Raw genomic sequence first — 12,439 nt, forward strand, 5'->3', positions numbered from 1 at the left:
AGAGCCGGTGGTTAGCCCCTAGGAAAATAACGACTTAATCAGACGCCAGAAGCTTTCAAATATACAGGATAGGAGTGGAGGGGGCGTCCTAGTTCACGCACCCACCAAACTGCATTGCCAAGAGTTACTTGCGCTGTAGGAAAATCAATATCTCGGACACTTTCATACATTAAAAAAATAAACCCATGCTTGGCGCACACAGTCTCCGCACAATATAAAAAAACGTTGGCTAATTAGAAAAGCAAGCCTTAGCATTTTCGAGAGGCAGTGATTTGCACCAATTTCAGAAATTATGTTTTTGAGTTGTTGCTTTCGCGCTGTACTTCCTAATATTAGCGTCCTAGGATGAGGCAGAATTTCAAGTGTTTAACGAAAAAATTTCACTGTTTTTTGAAACTGGCGAAAGTACACATAGGAAAAACGTAACAAAACCTTCATGCTCCGACCTAACCTCTGATTGTAGGCCAATAAAATAAAAATACTTACAAAACGCAATAGTTTCACCCTCTGAGAGGGTTCCGTTTTTGTTCGCTCCGGTGGAACATTTTTTCCAGTTAGAACTTGTTCACACTGTTGAAAACGGATTCACACACACAAAAAAAATCAAGTTTTTTTCTGGACTGCAAACTTAATGCTTTTTTTTTCGTTTTTCCTTGACTTCGGCATACACACTAAAAGCGCAGAATTGCTCTCTCGCCATATGAAGCCTAGTTCACGGGAGGTGGTGGGTTTGATTACCGCTGCCGGCCGGTTACCCACCGGTTTCCTCAAAATGGGTACAAGCCACTCCCCGGCCTGGTGCTCGGCTTCTCAGGGTGCATGGCTTGGAAAAGGAGCCCACGTCTTCAAATCCCAACACTGTCTGAGGCCGAGTTCAAGGCACTCCTGCGTAAACAAAAAAGGGCCACAAATGGGCTTCTACCGCACGAGGCGGATTTAACGTTGTTGACGGCAGAACTTATCGCTGATCCGTCAGAGCAACTGTTGTCTAAGACCCTTTTCCCAAGCATCTCACCCAGAAGAGCCGAGCACCAGGCCGGGGGAAATCTTGTGCCCATTAAAAACCGGCGGCTACCCGGCGGCACTTGGGATCGAGCCCAGCACCTCCCGAATGCGAGGCGGATGCTCTACCACAAGGCCACCGCTTCGGTGGCCAGAAGTTTTCGGTCTGTCACAAGAGCTTCCCCCCAGCCATACACGGAGTAGGCCGGGGGCAGACCACTTCCCAAGAAGCAAGTCCCATAAGTTGGAGCAAGCTCGACAACTGGTGGACCCCCACACCAGAGGCTCCTTTTGTACCAATTTAGGTTTGGTCATCCTCGGGCCCGAAAGCCCTCCCATCGAGCGTGCCGGGCTGGTCCACTACTGCCACCTCGTTGGTCGTGTCTGGGTCCAACCCAGGAGCGTCGGATAGGCGGGGTCACTACTCCCCGTGGTGCGCTTCCGTGCTCCGCACCCCTGCCAGACGCCGAAGCGCCCTCGACTTCGGGTAATCTCTTCGTGCCGCACTCCAAGCGAGAGCCCGATTCTACGAAATTTTATTAAGCGTCTTAGCTTTGACGCCGGCCCCGGTGTACTAAGCCAGGACCTACCGCCTACGTACCGGGAAGTGCGAGTGTGGGCTTCATCCCACACCCCTATGGTCTCACAGCAGTACTACTCACAGGCTCTCAAGGGACGCAAGCGCCAGTCCTGCTCTCGCTTCGCCCTCGGTCTCTTCGCCTACTGAAACGCCCGCAGGCCTCAGCGTTTCCCAGAGATGGCCCTGGTTGCCCGGAGGGGGACCGAGGACAGACCCAAGCAGCGCTCCCGAGTGATGGTAGGGCTCGGGCTACACAGGGACGCCCCTACCCCTGATGACTTTAGTCAGCGGGGATTTCCTTGCAGCGTATTCGCTTGAGACTTAGCCACGGCAGCCTATCCCTAAACTGCCGTGGCGTATGAACTCTCTCGCTTTCGGTTAGAGGGAGAGGGTCACCACAGCCCTTCCCAGGTTCACCAATGACAGTCGCCCCCAATAGACTGGGTTACAGGAGCACGCAACTGCTGCGGCGTTACGCCTAGGGCCTTCATCGCCGAGGCCCGCCGCCCGCTGGGTTACAGGAGGACACTACCCCTCCCACGGTTACCCGGCCTGGGAGCATCTCACGTACTCCTCAGCCCCGGTCGCAGTCGTCAAGGGAGCCAAACCCTCCGGTTCGGCCACCGAGAAAAGACGGCCCAGTCAATCCAGCCCATCATCAGCGAAACTGCCAATGTTCTGGTTGGGGCCGCGGATCACCACCTTCCAACAACCGTCGGCCCCGAGGCGCCGTATACCCTTTGGGGAGCACGAATTAGCCCTATATTCAGTAGGGCCGCCTCGGGTGAGAGCTCACCCATGTAACTGAGAACCCAACCTCAGCCAGCCCTCGACTTGCTTTACAGGCTCACGCCCACCGAGCCCGGCTAATGAGACGGAGAACTTATGCAACACAATCTCCATCTCTCTTGGACTACTCTTAGCGTTACCCAGGGCCCACCACGAGGAGGTGGTAGTCCATCGAGCCCACTCTTGATGTTTGAGAATGTAACGCAGAACATGTTTGTGATCTGTTGTAAGCTGTCGAAACAGGCAATGAAGACAAAATAGCCGCGGTTACTCAGTGGTTAGGGCGCTCAGCTACTGATCCGGAGTGTAAACGGTTCGAACCCGACCTCGGCGGCTGTGGTTCGATGGAGGCGAAACGCTAAAGCGCCCGTGTGCTGTGCGATGTCACTGCACGTTAGAGATCCCCAGATGGTTAAAATTATTCCGGTGCCTTCCACTACGGCACTTCTTTCTTCCTTTCTTTTTTCACTCCCTCCTTTATCACTTCCCTTACAGCGCGGTTGAAGTGTCCGCCGATATGTGAGACAGATACTGCGACATTTCCTTTGCCTAAAAACCAATTTTCAATTTTCAAGTAAGCTGAATAGGCTCAATTTTTAAAATATTAATCAAATGTACAACCAGGAAACAAAGGAAACATGTTCTTAGCGCATGGGCCTTTGTTGGAAATGAAGTGAATAAGCCTCTTTCAAGAGGCTTTTTTTTTAGTTCTGTTCGCGAGTAGTATTCAACGTAATATGCAGCAAAAACAAACGGCAAAAACGGCTCTTCTGGTAAAACCGTGAAAAATAGGATTTAAATGGTAATTCACTTTTGCTTTGCAATAAAAAAATATAAATTTCAGAATATGCCGACTTTGCAAAGTTCGAAGAAAAATCTCTGAGCCATATGAGTAATCAAGGCCAGCATACTATGTATTAGCAGAATGCTTGCCTAAAGTGGGAATGATATTAGTAAAGAAAACAGCTCATGCTAATGCAAACTAATTCAACTTTTTTTCAATTTACAGCCGTCTGAGGCTTATTAGGAGTACAGAACAGGGGTCTACTTCATTTGTTTTTCCAGCACGTGGCATATGCCAAGAACTAACAGGCGTATTTTTTGCGCAAAAAAAAAATCAATAGCAAAGCAGGGAGGTAGTGAGGGCCCCATCTTAGAACCTCTTAGTTATGCGGTGCAGCCTTAGTCGACTAGGCTGCGTCGCTTTTTTTCTTTATTGCGAAATTGGGAAATGAATAATAAGGCATAACCAAGATCCCCCTGTACAAAAAGCTTTCCACAATCTTTGGAAGAAAATTAAAAATTTGGGTAACAACTTTAAGCCATCCATTCTTGAATGCCATTCCACATAAATTTGCTGTATATTCAGTGCCTTAATGACGTTGCTTTGGGCTTCAGAATTTGTCTTTAAAGGCCTAGCTTCTTCATCAGCCTGACTAGCTGCTACTCTAGATCGCCAAAGGCTGCGAAGGCCCGGCAGCAATATCATATCTAGTGGCGTGCTATTATCATCTTTCACTGGCAGAATCCTTTTTCCACAGGCGTCTGTTGAAAAGTACCTTTTTTTGAGCTTCCGTTGGAGGATATCGCAGCAAAACTAACCGCCCCAACAGTCTAAAAGACATGCTCAATAGTTTCAGGCTTGCGACAATTAGAACAGTGTGTTTCTTATGGTTCAAAATAAGCCCTTTTCTTCGATGTAAGTCTTTACTTATAATATATTTGTGTGTAATTTAAAGAAAAAACTTTTGGTCCCACCGGTGGCGCGCCTCATTAGTCGGCTACGATTCGACGTATGCGTGTCTGTAGACTCATTGGCAAATAGCCCTGCAGCATGAAATGGGGCAACCGTGCTGTGAAAATGTTGATTTTGACAATTTTCCTCTTTGCTTCCACAAATATGGCGTTGAATAGTTAATAGCCCAGTCGGTGTTCTATTTGAAGCTGCTGGAAAAAAGCAGTTGGAGCTCTAGATTCTTCAAAAACCGTGTCTTTGTCGCTGAGAAGGGCAATCAATTTTCGTCGTTTCCATTGAACCCATTGCTTAAACATCGAAACGCTTTGGAGCGAACGTTAGGCAATGCATTGAAACGCAGCTGCCTTTGATGTCTGCAGGATATCCCCAATCCCAAATCTCGTGGAAAAACGTTTTTGTGTTTTCTGCGCTATAAGATATGCCTAAATACGCATCTTGTCCCTTTGAAACGGCATTGGATACAAGGATAAGCGCAGCAGCTTTAGTGCTCATAACGCTGCAGGTTTAGTGCACAGTTGCGCCTTCTGCTATTGCTGTTGATTGAAATTTGACTGAACAGAGTGCATGAATATTCCCAGCTTTGATGTTCGACGCAGTCAAATTAAACCGGGTCAGAATTCCTCAAAAAGAAAGAAATGTTTCATGGTGCTCAAAAACGAGGAGCCACGAACAACGAAGATACACACGCATGGAGGATTGGACAGATATCGCAGTGATAAAATATTTAGTGGAATGCCCCTAGGAGGAGTAGATTTGTCATAATGGAGTAATTACTCATTGGCATCCACCCAAGCACAGCCAAACAGCTACAAAAAAAGCCGTATGGCTGCGCTTGGGTGCATGTCAATGACTGATTACTCCATTATTACAAATCTACTCCATCTTGGGGGATTCTCCTAAACATTTGACCAACTCTGTTCACACTTCGAGTTATTGACCAATTCGTTCTCGGCCTACCATAGGCTTTCCGTTCCGGTTAGCTCAGTTGGTAGAGCGACTGCTCCGGTGAAGCGGTAGTCCTGTGTTCGAACCCCGTAATAGGATAAGTTTTTCCTTAACTGCGAAGTTTCTCAGAAGGCTGTATAGCTTTCCTTTGTAGCCGTATGGCTGCGATTGGGTAGGTGCCAATGAGTAATTACTCCCTTATTATACATCGGAGTGGATACCAAGAAAAGAAACCGTTTTGGGAGTGGCCAAAAGTGATGTGTAGTGACGCGTTTTGTGAAAATGTTTGAACAAAATGGTGTGGTTGAGCGCAACACAGTAATAATTAAAGCAAATTGGAATGACTTTTCGTCCTGCAGTTACTGATTTAAGTCAGGACGTGGTGATGGTGTTGGGCCTACGACGAACACAAGGGCAGACGACTCACCGCGGTGGCCACGTATCGCTAGTGTCGATCATGACAATGACGTTGAATTTTTTATGGTTTTAGGGCATCTGGGGCCAAGGAGCGTTTGGTGCCACCCGGCGCGCTTAGTGTAAGGTCAGCACTCATGCCACAATTTGTTTATATTCCGTAGCTTTAGTTCGTGCAAAGAAGTTCACGTTTCAATAAAACCTTCCATAAAGTTACATATTTCAAGGTCCCTTACGCTACAAGACTAGGTTAATTTAATCCCCGCAATGCTTTTGCCCTTTTTATCAATCAAACGCCTATGTCCTGCTTAAGTTGGACGCGGAGTGAGATGCCTGGCATGTTTTATTGGCGTTTCTTGCAACCAAACTATCACATTAAATTTTCAACCTACACACAGCAGGAAATACTTCGCTTTCAACGCCCACCTATGTGTCATCCAGGGCCCTGTTTTTTTGCTTTCCAGATTTTAATCTATGTTGTACGCCGATTTCATCACTGTTCTCGAAGTAATATTTCGGGCAACCTTCAGCTCATGAAATTAGACGAGAGGGCAGTTTATTTTTTGCCATATTTCGGCAGCCTTCGATCTGGCGCACCCATTCTCCTCCCGACAGCGCTGAAAGACGCGCATGGCGGTCAGCCTAGAACGAAGGGAATCTTTTCTTCTTTAAGATCAATTTCACATTAGAGCTGAGTAATGGTTCGTATACTTAAATTTCGGGCTAATTTTCAGTCGCTGCGTGCTCACCGCAGGCACGCGATTTTCGAACTCCGTATAAAATGGCCAAAACTTGTCGAGCCACAGCAGCGAAAGTAATCGCATTCTAGAAATTCTAGAAACTAATATGGCTATATAGAGTCTGATGTGAATATACTGGAAGATATCTATAACGACTGCTCAGCTACCACAGTCCTGCATGAAGTAAGCAATAAGCAATAAAATTCCGATAAGGAAGGGTGTGAGGTAGGCAGACACGATATCGCCAATGCTATTCACCGCCGCTTTAAGGAGGTATTCGGAAGCGTGGATTGGGAACATCGTGAAGAGCAAAACCGCAAAACAGGACGGGACTGAGGCAGGCGACAACACAGGGCGGTACTGACAACTGAGCATTTATTGAAACACAGCAGAGCTTATAAGGATCAGTCGCGCGTGTAATCTGGAAAGCAATCATAAATCATAAAAAGAAGATGAAGCATGTAGACACAATTCAATGGCAACCATGACGAAAACATTCCGTGCGGCGAAAGGAATGAAACCGGGTTAGAATGATACAACTAACCTGCGCAAAACCAAGCAAAAAACAACCTAGTGAAACGCTGAAAAAATGCTAACTCTTTCTGAAAAATAGACACAGAAGGCGTGCTGACATACTTATCTGGCTCCGATTCCAGGATGGCAACAGCCTCGACAATTTCCCTTTCCAACTGCCCCTTTCTTCTTCCAACCCCGCCCCGCATACTCACTGAATAAAAAAAAAACAGTGTCGAGGCTGGCAATCGAACCAGGGCCTTTCGCATTTTAGGCGGAGACGCTGCCACTCCGCCAAGGCGCATATGGCGAGTGCGCCCTTCATAGATTAACTCTTCAGAACGAGATGTCGCCATGCTTTCGCTACGTGTATCGTGGCTTAACAGAGCTAGGACATCATCAATTTTTCTACATCCACAATTCTGATTTAAGCATTTAAACTGACGCACGCAACAGCTAGGGATTTATGCTATTGATTTTTCACTCCAAATCATCTCACCAGTGCAAGATTTGCGTGTGTGGGTAGTCTTTACCGACTTCCCGTCCGCACTGAAATCCCTTAACAGCACTAGATGAATAACTTTGAACGCTAAAATGGTATACAAAGCACTTTAAAAGTTTCCAAGGGTAACAAAAACAACATACTACACAGTTCCACCCTCACCCAGACATTGTCTTCTTTACTGCTGGGCCCTGGACCCCCATGGCTCGACGCATACTGAAAAGCTAACCATCCCCAGTGGAATCGGTTCACTGCCTGAAAAGGTAGGAGCTTGGAACTCAACGGGACACGACGCGTTGATTACGGTATTACCTGGAGGAAATTCTTCAAACTCACACTTCAGGGCGAATACTTTTTAATAGGCTTCAAAATTCGTGTGCTAGAGGAGCAAACGGGCTCACCATATTAGACCATTTTTCGTTGTATAGAACCACCGCTTATTTCAAACAGCAGGCCAAGGACTACTCCTCTGATGTTTTCTGTGGCGTGCTGTTCAAAAACTATACCGCCGCTGCCTGCAAGCGGACAACCCAAACCTTAATGAACTGCATACTTTTGCCTACAACTGCGTGATCTAGACGTGTCCGCAGCGTCCATTTTCAGTGACATAAGATGATTCTGAAATTATCTTAAAGTACACGAGGGATCTCGCCTTTCTTTCTTTATCACCTCGTAACCGAACGCTCTTTTCTGTGTGCAGAGGTTAATTTTCCTGGGGACCGAGTGGGATCAATGATGGTTCAGAATCCCGTAAGCCTATTTTAAATCTTATCGAGCATAGCGCGTGACAGTTCCCTCACCAACGGCACCTAGTAAGCCACGCACCGCTACCCAATGCAAACCATCCAAAACCCATCAGCGCCATCAACACAAGAGCAGTTTCCTATAGCAGCGCTCGCTGACGCATCTGTGTGAGGCTTTCAACGTTGCCAGCATGCCGTTGTTTGAGTCTAGCCAATACTCTCCAGTTAAACAAATAGACTGCTTTTGTAGCGTGAGCTACACTGGCCGAGGTTGAGCAGTTTCGTGTGGCTCCTGGAGAGCCGTGCTGCGCATGCGCGAGGAGCAGTGACGTCACACGGCGCATAGCTGGCGCGCCGGAGCCGCCGCCGCCGCGCGCGACTCGCCGGTCTGTGCATTCCAGAGGAGTGACGGCATAGCCGCGGCCGACGCACTGGCGCCGGCGCGTCCCCACCTGTGCGCCTCCGTTGTGCAGTAGCCAAGTCTGACGCTGCGCCGGAGCCGCTTGATAGCGCCTCTCATTTTGTGCGCATGCGCAGAGGTATTTATGGGGTGAAACACATAGCGGGGCGTTTGCCAGTGCGGTATAGCCGTGGAGAAGGAAAGCGAAATTGCTGCCCAGCGGCAATTGATTGCTGCCCAGCGGCGATTGCAGCCCAGCGGCAATTGAAATTGCTGCCCAGCGGCAATTGCTCACGCTATGTATATCATGGCATAGCCGAGCTAAGCCACTGTTTTTCGAGGTGAGACATGAAATGCTTGTGCACTTGACTGTTACTACAGCTCTCCATCGTTGGAAAAGAGCCGGCAGGCTGTGCACTAAATAGAAAATCACAGGCAGAAGAATCACAACATATGCTTGGGAGAGTTAGTATGCCATTTTGTGATGAACAGCGCGCGCTCAACGGGTCCGAAACGATAGACGCACAAGGGAATGCGCGAAGTTGTGGAGTTTAACGTCTTGCTTTTCGCCCGCTTTGACAACACGCTGTTCATCACAGCAAAGAATTATGCACTAGACGAATGAATGTAAAGAAGTGTTATGCACTTCATCATCAAAATTCGATGTAGGCAGTGAAATGAACATATTTTTAAGGTATACACGGTCAGCGAAGCATGAGCAGTAGGTTCAAAATGATAGGTTACTCAGGATATAGGATACTCCGGCTATGAGGGACGCTGTAGTGCAGGTCTCCGGAATAATTTCGACCACCTGGTGTTCTTTAACGTGCACTGACATCGCAGAGTACACGGGCCTCTAACATTTCACCACCATCAAAATGCAGGCGCCGCGGCCGGGATCGAACCCGCGTCTTTCGGGTCAGCAGCCGAGCGCCATGACCACTGAGCCAGTGCGGCGGCTTTTTCTAAATGAAAGCCCTGCCAGTAAGAATAGAGAAAGGACCAGTTATGATATTTTATTTATTTCAATACAAAAAGGAAGATAATTGCGCTCAGGCGGCTTTACTACTTTTGCATTTGGATTCGTAATTTTTTCTCTCTCAATCTTATGGAAGAGCTGCAAGAAGGGTTTTTACGTCACTTCAGATTGCGAAGTCATCCCTCAAATACCGCCACCTAAGAGCGGCTTCGTAGAATTTTGTATCCAGCCTAAGGTGATTAATATCAAATGTATTAGAATAACACGCTACATAGCCACTCCTCTGACACAGTGGCATGAGCGAGTAGCTGGTTCTTGTACTCTCGTTAATAGCACTAATGTTTCTAAACTCTGAAGAGATTAAAATAATTTCGACTGGCAGTAAAATATGTGCCTTCGTTTTTAGTATTCAGCACGTCTGTGACAGTAACTGTCAAGTCGTGCGGAGCGAAGTGTAACTTATGAGGTATAGGGCGAACAGGGTACGTTCGCAGAGCGCAAAATAGACTCGACTTTAGCAATATTGAACAGGACAGCAGGCTGCCAAGTGTGACCGCGGCACACTAAGAAATGGGCCGGAAACAAACAAAACTTCACGGTACGGCAGCTACTGCATGAACTAGTTTTTGTTCCATGTTATAATTTGTTCGAGATTGTGCTTTGTTTCCAGAACAGTTAATCAACGCAAATGATGCAGAGTAACGAAATGTGCCGGCGCGTGGATGGTTTGGGATCGTCATCATGAAGGAAAACCTTGTCCGAGAAATTGGCATTAAAAGACCAAGAACACCAGCAATAATTGAATGTGAACTTATCCACATGATGCTGACGCACATTACAGTGCTGTAAGATAAAGTACGTTAAAAATAGACTTTAAAGGTTTTCTTAGAATCAAACAATAAACAGTACACGAAAGACATTTGTTCGTGGGAGTTCAGTGGTCAGATGAACACAATGTCAAGGGTCAGTTCTCGTCATTCGTCTCCTAATCAACTAAAATAAACTGATAAACTTGCTGTCGCTGAAACATAGAGGAGGTCGTATTGCTTGACCATGTCATTTGGTAGAACCCTTGTAGCGTGTCAGTGCTAAGGGATATTCGCCTCCAAATTTCCAACGCGATATGCGTACTTGCGCACATATTACAGTGACGATTGCCCAAAACCTTCTGCATGGTGAGGCGCTGGCTTAACATACAAGGTTTCGTTGATAACTCTAGCCGAAAGTGAAAAAGGGATTGATATCAGTTTCCCCCCTCGCTCTTCGCCGTTGTCAGACAAAGCATCCATACGCTGCAGTAACCACGCTCATGCGTAATTATGAGGGCTGAATGCTATTCGACGGCGAATATCCTGTTACACGAACGTGCTGCTGTAAATCTGCCGAATGGAATGGTCCAGAAACACTGCCGCCTATCAGTTCTCATGTGACCATAAAAGCTAACTGGGGACACTAAAAATTTACGCAGTGATTTCGTTAATTACAAGATTCAAGACGACACTTATCCTCGCACCCCGATGCCTCCTTGTCACATAGCTTACGGGAAACAACGGCTTTCGCGTAGTGGTGACCTTAGCTGTTTAAAAATTCTGACGTCGTTTTGAACACACTGTAAACATAAACAGCAGATGGTCCCCAGAACCGACACATCGCAGTGAAAGTTAAAATATATCAGCATTACCGAGATGAATAACAGTGCTATAATTATTGCAGACGAAAGATCTCTCTCCGCTTCGAGTAGAGATCTGAAGTAAAGACCTATTCCGTGGCGCTACTACAACCTGTTTTGAGAAACGCCTAAAAGCGCATAATTGCGGCCGCTTTCCCGCTTCGAACACCTGCGAAATACCCAGAACGGTAGTGGCGGCATCTGTGCATTCGCGGTCGTGTAATCTGAAATTTCTATGCGTAGAGCATGGCGGATGCTTTCACCGAAACCATGGAGCATAGGAAGTCCTTTGTTATTTGCAATTAATTGGAGGTTACCAGTGTAGTTTATCACTTAAATATAATTGATAAGAAAGCGGAAGAAAGAAGAACCACATGTCGCTGGTGGGATCCGAACCCACTATCTCTGAGTTACGCGTCCGGTGCTCTAGCAACTGAGCTACGGCGACAGCTGTCCAATCTCCTGCTTTCGGGGGTATCCGTGTGTAGTGTAACTGAACCTTGAGAGTGTTCACCAGCGCCACCCTCGTCAACAGCGGCGGACTTACTACGACCTGTATGACAGCTAGTGGCAGGTAGGAACGTGATCGAACGGTGAAGGCACAAGCTGCGCGCGAACCCTCTATGCTACATATGGCATCGAGGCTTCTAGATTCGAGGCACTCGTTATGAAGTATTAAGCACACAAGGGAAATGAAAACAGGTGCTCGTTATGACATATACATGACGGAAGCCAACAGTCGCCGAAACCAAGCTTCATATGGGATGTTTTTTTTCAATTTGTGGTGTTAATTAATTCATGATTAACAGCGTAATGTTATCGCTTAAAGATAATTGATCAGAAAACAGATGAAAAACAGCCACATACCGCCTGTGGAATCCGAATCCACGCCCTCCAAACGCGTAAAGTATCTGGTCACAACAATTGATGTTGCATTATTGTACAGGTGTTTTATTTGGTCACCTATGGGCCCTTTGCGAGTCATACTTAAGTGAACGAGGAGAATCGAAGGAAAGGGTGATAGATCTTGCTAGCTTAAAAGCTCAAAGCCACGGACCTGAGTAATGAATAAAGGAACGATGCGCAAGGGAAGCGAAAAGGCAACCTGGAATGAAAGGGGGGGGGGGGGGGGAGCCGGTAGAAGAACAAATAATTCCCCGGTGATTACGACACTTGGTAATGCGAAACTTGAGCGTAGCCATTGAAGTATTTGGACCTTAGGCGAGCGATCGGGGACGGGACACACGGTGGGGAACGGCTGCAGCTATTGGCCGCTGCTGCAGGGCGCACAGCGAGAAGAATGTACAACGGAACAACGCGCCAGCGCCCTCGCCCGCTGGTCTCTCCCACCTATACTTTCCTCCTCACGCTCTCGACGAACATTCCTCCATTGGTTTTCACCCTCCT

The sequence above is a fragment of the Amblyomma americanum genome, chromosome 1 (genome assembly GCF_052857255.1).
Source record: "Amblyomma americanum isolate KBUSLIRL-KWMA chromosome 1, ASM5285725v1, whole genome shotgun sequence".
Lineage (NCBI taxonomy): Eukaryota > Metazoa > Arthropoda > Arachnida > Ixodida > Ixodidae > Amblyomma > Amblyomma americanum.